Raw genomic sequence first — 8,065 nt, forward strand, 5'->3', positions numbered from 1 at the left:
CAGAGTGGTCCCAATCCTCCTCTTCTGGGGTGCCCGGGTGGTGCTCCTGGCACCTCCTCATCGAGTGCTCCCACTGAGAGACGCATTCCAGTCCTGATGCCTGATGCGCTCCAGAGTCCTGATGCTGTGTCCATTGACACCCATAGCAGGGCTCAGTCCCACCCCCCTGCTCCCGTGTCACTGCATGTGATTGATAGCAGCGGGATATCAATCTATCCAATTCAGGATCTGAGACAGTGTTTGGAGCTGCTGAGCTCGTCCTCGATGCTGAAACAATCGGGTTCAGTTAAGTAAAAGGGGGGCTCTGGGCGGAAGCTGCAGCTTAGGTTTTTCACCTTAATGCATAGAATGCATTAAAGTGAAAAACCTTGAGACCTTACTGCATGCGCCTGAGGTTCAATTTTTGTGTGAACCTCCGCTTTAAGGTAGAAAACCTTGAAGCTTTAGAACCACTTTAATGTTTTTGACTAAAGTGATTCAATTATACTTAAGAGAGGCTTAAAGCGGAGTTCCGCCTAGGGATAAAACATTCAAGTCAGCAGCTACAAATACTGTAGCTGCTGCCTTTTAATATATGGACACTTACCAGTCCAGGGAGCCCGCAATGTCCTCATCCGATCTTCAGATCGACTCACGGGTGCTATCGCCGCCATTCCTGGTAAGCGAATCAGGAAGTGAAGACTTTCGGCTTCACTCTTGGTTCCCTACTGCGCATGCACTAGTCGCTCTGCGCATTATGAATGGTCCCTGCTGTCTTCTGGGACCTGTGTATCGCCCAGAAGACAGCATGGCGGGAGGCGGACATGGCGTAGTTTGCCGCAGAATGTGCCCAGAGGTGGAAGCAAATACCTTGATTTGACAGGTATCTGCCCCCCCCCCCCTGAAAGGTGCCAAATGTGACACCGGAGGAGGGGAGGAATTCGATAAGCGGAAGTTCCAATTCTGGGTGGAACTCCAATTTAACTCTGTGATAAATCCAAAAGCAAACATTTATTAGAGTGCAGCTTACCAATTCTGAGATGTGATGGCTGCATTCGTTTTCTTAATTTTTTTTTTTTTTCGTTGGCTTTCTTTCCTTTATTTTCATCTGGTGATCTGACCAGTAAGTCTGTTTTTTTTTTCAAAAGAACAAGTTGTCCTGCAAATGTAGCAGTTGGGAGGGTTGAGACTAACCATTTAATACTGACAGGGTGCTTACAATGATTAGGTTTTATTTATTAATGTAAAACTTTTATCCCAAAATGAAAAAAAAAAAAAAAAACAGTTGTAACTGATTGTATAAATGCAGTGTGAGCTAGATTTTGGCTTTAATTTGTTAGTGTATCTAAATCTACTGGTATGACTAAATCCTGGTACACATGGGCCAAATATTGGCTGAAATCAGCCGTTACAGTAGATACTGGATGACATTCGGCCCGTGTGTACGGCTTCTTGTTTGATAGAAGCTGGTGGCTTGGCTGGCTTCTGTCAAACGAGCTTGCTGGAAAACCAGCAGCCGATTGAAATCCGGTCAGCGCTCTCAGCCAATGACTGAGGGCTGACCGGCGTGTTCTGGTGGGGGAGCGATCCCCCTGTCATCGTTAGTACAGCGGCCTCCTGGTTAGCTCCTCAGTTTTTTTTTTTCATTTAGCCCCCTGGGATGGACAAAAAAACTTACTGTGTGTAACACTTAACACTCCTCTCCTGCCCTTTTATCCAGAGTGGTGTCTCTGTTATACATGAAGTGTGTTACTGGCCATTATGTAAAAACAGAGGGGGAAAAAAAACATAAAAAAGGAAACAAATGCAGCCACCACATCTAATGATTGGTAAGCTGCAATATATTACATTTTGGGTTTTGGGTTTATTACCATTTTAAAGTGATTGTAGGGAAAAATGTTATTAAAAATAAATAAGTGTAAGGCTGACCGCAGGTCAGCCTGTGTTTATAGGAGGAGTCAGGCTGCTGAAAGCCTGCCCTCCTTTGCCTCCTCCCCTCGTGGTCATTGGATCTCGTGTTAAACCCACCCATTCCCTTTTCTTTTCATTTCATTCATTATATTTCATACTTGGGTATGCCCCCTTTTAGGCATACTGACCATGTGACCCCGGCACACTTCACGTCTATGTTCTCTGTTGCTCTTTTGTTCCTTTCCTTTACTATCCACAGATTGATTCCGAGTACAAATAAACATGTTATACTTAAAGGGGTTCTGCACTCATAATACAACATTTGCCCATTCTGTTGCCTCTAGTTAATATATCTCATAATGCCACCTGTTTTTTTTTTTTGATTCACCTACCTTTTGTAATCTTCAGTAGTTTATTTTAAACCCCTGCGGCGATGGGCGGTCTCTTGCGGGGATCAGCGTAATTTCCTGTTGAAGCCCGCACTGTCTCCTGGGATCTCGTTCGTGTAATCCCAGGAGACATTGCGGCTAATGCACCCGACATCTCGCGAGATTTCGGGTGCTACAGCCGACATCTCGCGTGATTTTGGTAATTACAGCCGAGATCTCGCGAGATCTCGGCTGTAATTACCGAAATCACGCGAGATGTCGGTTGTAGCACCCGAAATCTCGCGAGATGTCGGCTGTAGCACCCGAAATCTCGCGAGATGTCGGGTGCATTAGCCGCCATGTCTCCTGGGATTACACGAACGAGATCCCAGGAGACAGTGCGGGCTTCAACAGGAAATTACGCTGATCCCCGCAAGAGACCGCCCATCGCCGCAGGGGTTTAAAATAAACTACTGAAGATTACAAAAGGTAGGTGAATCAAAAAAAAAAAACAGGTGGCATTATGAGATATATTAACTAGAGGCAACAGAATGGGCAAATGTTGTATTATGAGTGCAGAACCCCTTTAAAGTGGAGGGCCACCCTGAAAAAAAAAATATTAAAAATAAAAAAAAAATCTAAATGAAAAAAATGATTTTTTTTTACTTACCAGAAATGCCTGTTGCTAGGCACATAATCCTAATCTTCCTCTTCCTCATCCGCGGAGATCTTCTGTCTTCTCTCCTCGTCGCGTTATCTTCTGGGTAATGGGTCGCGCCCTGTGTGTTCCAGAACACAGCGCGTCCCATTCACAAAGCGCTGGGTGACTCGCGCATGCGCAGTAGGAAACGGGCAGTGAAGCCGTAAGGCTCCACTGCCTGTTTCCCTTAGAAGGAATGGCGGCGCCGAGGGACGGGGCGGCCGACATCGCGGGTGCCCTGGACAGGTAAGTGGGCTTATTAAGTCAGCAGCTGCAGTGTTTGTAGCTGCTGACTTTTTTTTTTTTTTTTAAACGGCCGTCCGCTTTAACTGCTCTGTGCAGTGGTTTTGCACAGAGCATCCCTGATCCTCCCGCTGGTGCTCTGTGGGCCACTCCCCCTTCTCGGGGGCTTCCATAGCTTGCTGTGGGGGCACTGATGGTTGCTCTCTGTGTCCATAAGACACAGAGAGCATGGCTCAGCTCCGCCCCTGATCCCACCTCACTGGCTGTGATTGACAGCCAATGGCTCCTGCTGCATCTCAGCCAATCACTAGGGAGAGACCGGGTATAGCCTTGGGTCTCATGCACATTGCTGGATCAAGATCAGGCTTAGGTAAGTATTAGGGGGCTGAGGGAGGCTGCTGACACTGAAGGTATTTTACCGTCAAGCAGAGAATGCATGAAGGTAAAAAAACACGCTTTTTTAACCACTTCTCACCCGGCCTATAGCAAAATGATGGGCCGGCGGTGGTTCAGTTATCCTAACTGGGCGTCATTTGGTGTCCAGCAGGATAAGCCGCAATTGCGTGCCTGTGGGGGTGTACAGCGCAGTGATCGGTAGTGCGGTGTGTCAGTCTCACCAATCACGGCTGATCACGGTGTAAACAGGAAGAGCCATTTTTCTGCTTTTTCTCACTTGCGTCGGACAGATGCGAGTAGAGGGGAGCTAATCGGCGGCTCTCCTGACGGGGGGGGGGGGGGTCTGAGCTGATTATTTATCAGTGCAGCCACCCCCCCCCACGGATGCCCACACTGGACCACCAGGGATGCCACAAGGTATAACCACAACAGATGGATGACCAGGGATGCCACCAATGTCCATCAGGGATGCCAGTAAGTGTCCAAAAGATGCCAGTAAGTGCCCGCATGTCTCCTCAGTGATGCCCAGCAGTGCCACCCATCAGTGCCATCTGTCAGAACCCATCCATGCCACCTATCAGTGCCGCCTTTGAGATGCCCATCAGTGCCGCCTATCAATGCCCATCAGTGCTGCATAACAGTACCACCTATCTTTGCCCATCAGTGCCGCCCATCAGTGTCCCTCATCAGTGCCACCTCATTGGTACCACCTCATCAGTGCGCATCAGTGCCGCCTTTTCAGTGCCTGTCAGTACAGCCTCATCAGTGCCCATCAGTGAAGTAGAAAATTTTACTTTATTTGTTGCGCAAAAAATTAAAACCCCTGCAGTGATCAAATACCACCACAAGAACGCTCTATTTGGTGCAAAATGATAAAAAAATTGTTTGGGTATAATGTAGCATGACCACACAATTGTCAACAGGGCTGAAAGCTTGCCCTGGGCCAGAAAGGGGGTGTAAATGCCTGGTATTGAAGTGGTTAAAGCTCTCTGAACACCAGTCAAAGCCCCTGTCACTAAATAAAATAGTTAGCTTACAGTCCTGTTTACACCTTATGTTTGCTTTGCTTAAAAAATTATGTCCCCTGTCGCTTAAGTGGTGCTTCAAAGTGTCTTCAAAGCCTTCACAGAAGTCTATGACAAAGCTTGAATTTTGGACAATTTCATGTTTCCATCTTTGTGGGAACAGTTTAAGGATGACCCATTCCTGTTCCAACATGACTGCACACCAGTGAAGAAAGCAAGTTCCATAAAGACATGAATGGGCGAGTTTGCTGTGGAGGAACTTAACTGCCATTGCCAGAGTTCTGACCCCAACCCGATTGAACATCTTTGGGATGGATTATAGCGGAAACTGCGAGCCAGGCCTTCTCGCCCACATCAGTCCTTGACCTTACATCAGTCCTTGACCCCAGTGGCTTTTTCACTGACGTGCCTGGCCACAGTAGCAAATCGTTTTTACAGGACTGGTTTGCTTGTCCCAGTACCCAACCCTCCTCTCTTTTGCAGCCGGGCTTGGGACCGGCCATGGCAGAGTTAAAAAAATTCAACACTTTTCCCAAATTAGTCACCGTAACGACTTGAAATATAGTGGCAACAAATCAAGATGAAGGTCCCATTGTAGGAGAAACAGAGTAGTCAAGGCTTCGCAAAGTAAAGGGGTATACCCTCTTCCCACACTTTACAGTCGAGACTACGCACACCGATGGGACAGCAGAGAAAAGATAATGCAGTCCCAAAGTGAACTGTCTACAATCTCTTTTTAGCCCTTTACACAGAAGAGAAGTGCCTAAAGCTCCATTTTTTTTTTTTTTAGAGCATGTTTCTTTCTCATCTTTCCCTCCAAAAGGACTTTCCTCCTTTCTCAGCACGGACTTGGGACCAGCCATGGTGGAGTTGCCAGTTCAACACACACCTGAGTAACATACCCGCCTCCACCCTTCCCTTTTTGCCGGTCCAACAGACACCTGAATAAATAACAGGATTTTTAAAAAAGCTTTCCTGTAAAATCCTTTTCTTTGATGTAGATCCGTGGACACAGAGCCATAGTAGTTACTATGTGGTTAATAGGCCACCAATAGGTGATAGACACTGGCACGCCCTAAGACCAGAAGTGCACTTCCTATATAACCCCTCCCATTACCGGGAGTGCCTCCGTATTGTAGCCAAGCAATACAAGTGTATAACAAGAAGAGAGGGACATCTGTGTCCCCTGATGTACATCAAAGAAAAGGTTTTTACAGGTAAGCCATTTTAAAAATCCTGTTTTCTTTTCATACATCAGGGGACACAGAGCCATAGTAGTTACTATGTGGGATGTCCCATAGCAATGGCACCTGAAGGGAGGGAGACACAGCAAAAAAGTAGGGCAAAAAAGGAGGCTAGAGGACTCATACTGCAGCCTGCAGTACACTGCGCCCAAAGGTAATATCCTCATGACCTTTAATATTGATTTGATAAAAACTGGTAAATGTATGAACTGAAGACCAAGTTGCGGCCTTACAGATCTGAGCCATAGAGGCCTGATGATGCACTGCCCAAGAGGCACTGATCGCCCTGGTTGAGTGTGCTTAAACATGAAAAGGAGGAATCTTCTTTACGCCGTAAGCTTGAACAATCACTTGACGAATCCATTTGGAAATAGTAGATTTTGATGCTGCCTGTCCCCTTTTTGGACCTTTTGGCAGTACAAACAAAACATCTGTTTTGCGAACCTGAGTGATCACTTTTAAATAGACTCTGATCTCTCTTACTACATCAAGGGAATGTAGTGCCTTCTCTTCCCTAGATTGAGGCTCTGGGAAGAAAGAAGGAAGAATAATATCCTGGTTTAAATGAAACCATCTCACCACTTTTGGTAGGAATTTAGGATGAGGACGCAAAACCACCTTATCCTTATGCATGATGAAATATGGCTCTTTACAAGACAGAGCCGCTAGTTCCAATACTCTTCTGGCAGAAGAAAAGGCAACCAAAAAGATTATTTTTCTTGTCAAAGGAACCAAGGGAATTTCCCGTAAAGGCTCAAAAGGCTGATCCTGTAAAGCCGATAATAAGAAATTTAAATCCCAAGGATTTAGAGGTGCCTCAATAGGGGGATTAATCCGTGTTACCCCCTGAATAAAACTACGCACCAGAGAGAGAGAAACAAGAGGCCGTTGAAAAAAAGACTGACCAGGCCGAGATCTGAACCTTGATAGTACTGTGCGTTTTGCGGGCGCACGCTTGTGCGCGTGTGCCTTTGCGCTCACCTGTGTGTTTCCGCTGCCGGACCAGCATCCGCATCTTCGGTAGTAATGCTACCTTCTGAGCCCAGGGTACCTACCCCCGAGAGATTTTCTGGAGATCGCAGTAAATTCCGGTCCTTCCGCAACGCTTGCAAACTTTACTTTGCTTTACAACCCCGCACCTTCTCTTTGGAAGCGACAAAAGTGGGCCTTGTAATTTCGCTTTTGTCCGGAGAACCTCAGACCTGGGCCCACTGCCTCGTGGAGCAGAAGTTGGCCCCCCTTGATAATTTGGACACCTTCTTTACTGCCATGTCCCAGCTATATGAGGATCCTCAGTTAAGAGCAACTGCAGAGGCCGCCTTGCACGCCTTGCAGCAGGGGCGCAGGGCAGTAGAAAATTATGTGGTGGAGTTCAGGCGTTGGAGTTCTGACACCGAATGGAATGACGCTGCCCTGCTTTACCAGTTCCGCATGGGATTATCCAATTCGCTCAAGGACGAGCTGGCACGGGTCGGTATTCCTCAGTCCATGGAAGAGCTCATAAATTTCTCCATTCAAATTGATCGACGCCTTAGGGAACGTTGTTCTGGGAAGTCCTCCAGCCAGTTTCGGCCCACTTGGGTCCTCCCCAAGGTCCCAAGTGCTACCGGCTCTTTTCGGCCGACCTCTCTTGCCCCTCCGGCTCCGGGACTTGACTCCCCTGAACCTGTGCAGCTGGGTCTCATCCGTCCATCCCTCACTCCGCATCTACCTTGCCTAAGTCTACTTCTCACCTTGCCTTCTCTGTCATTCTACAGCTTCCCGACAAGGATATCCCAGTTCCAGTCATAATTGACTCCGGTGCCTGTAGCTGTTTTATTGATCTGACTTTTGCTGCCAATCATCGCATTTCCCTCCGACTGAAACCTCAAAGCCTTGCGGTGCACCTTGCTGATGGCTCCATCCTCAGTTCTGGTCCTGTCACTCAGGAAACCATCCCCTTACTGGCCACCATTGGTCCTAATCACCAAGAACTCTTAAGCCTGGATGCCATTTCATCACCTCTTTTTCCCATTATCCTGGGGATGTCTTGATTACAGGTCCACAATCCTAAGATCGACTGGGCCACAGGGAAAATTAAGTTCCTTTCTGGATATTGTCAGCAGCACTGCTTGCATGAAGTCCCTTCAACATCTACTCAGCTCCTTTGCCTGGACACTGACCCTGAGTTACTACAAGCGATTCCTGCACCTTATCGGG

Source organism: Lithobates pipiens, unplaced genomic scaffold, assembly GCF_037356315.1.
Source record: "Lithobates pipiens isolate NorthernLeopardFrog02 unplaced genomic scaffold, aLitPip1_a1.2 Scaffold_19, whole genome shotgun sequence".
NCBI lineage: Eukaryota > Metazoa > Chordata > Amphibia > Anura > Ranidae > Lithobates > Lithobates pipiens.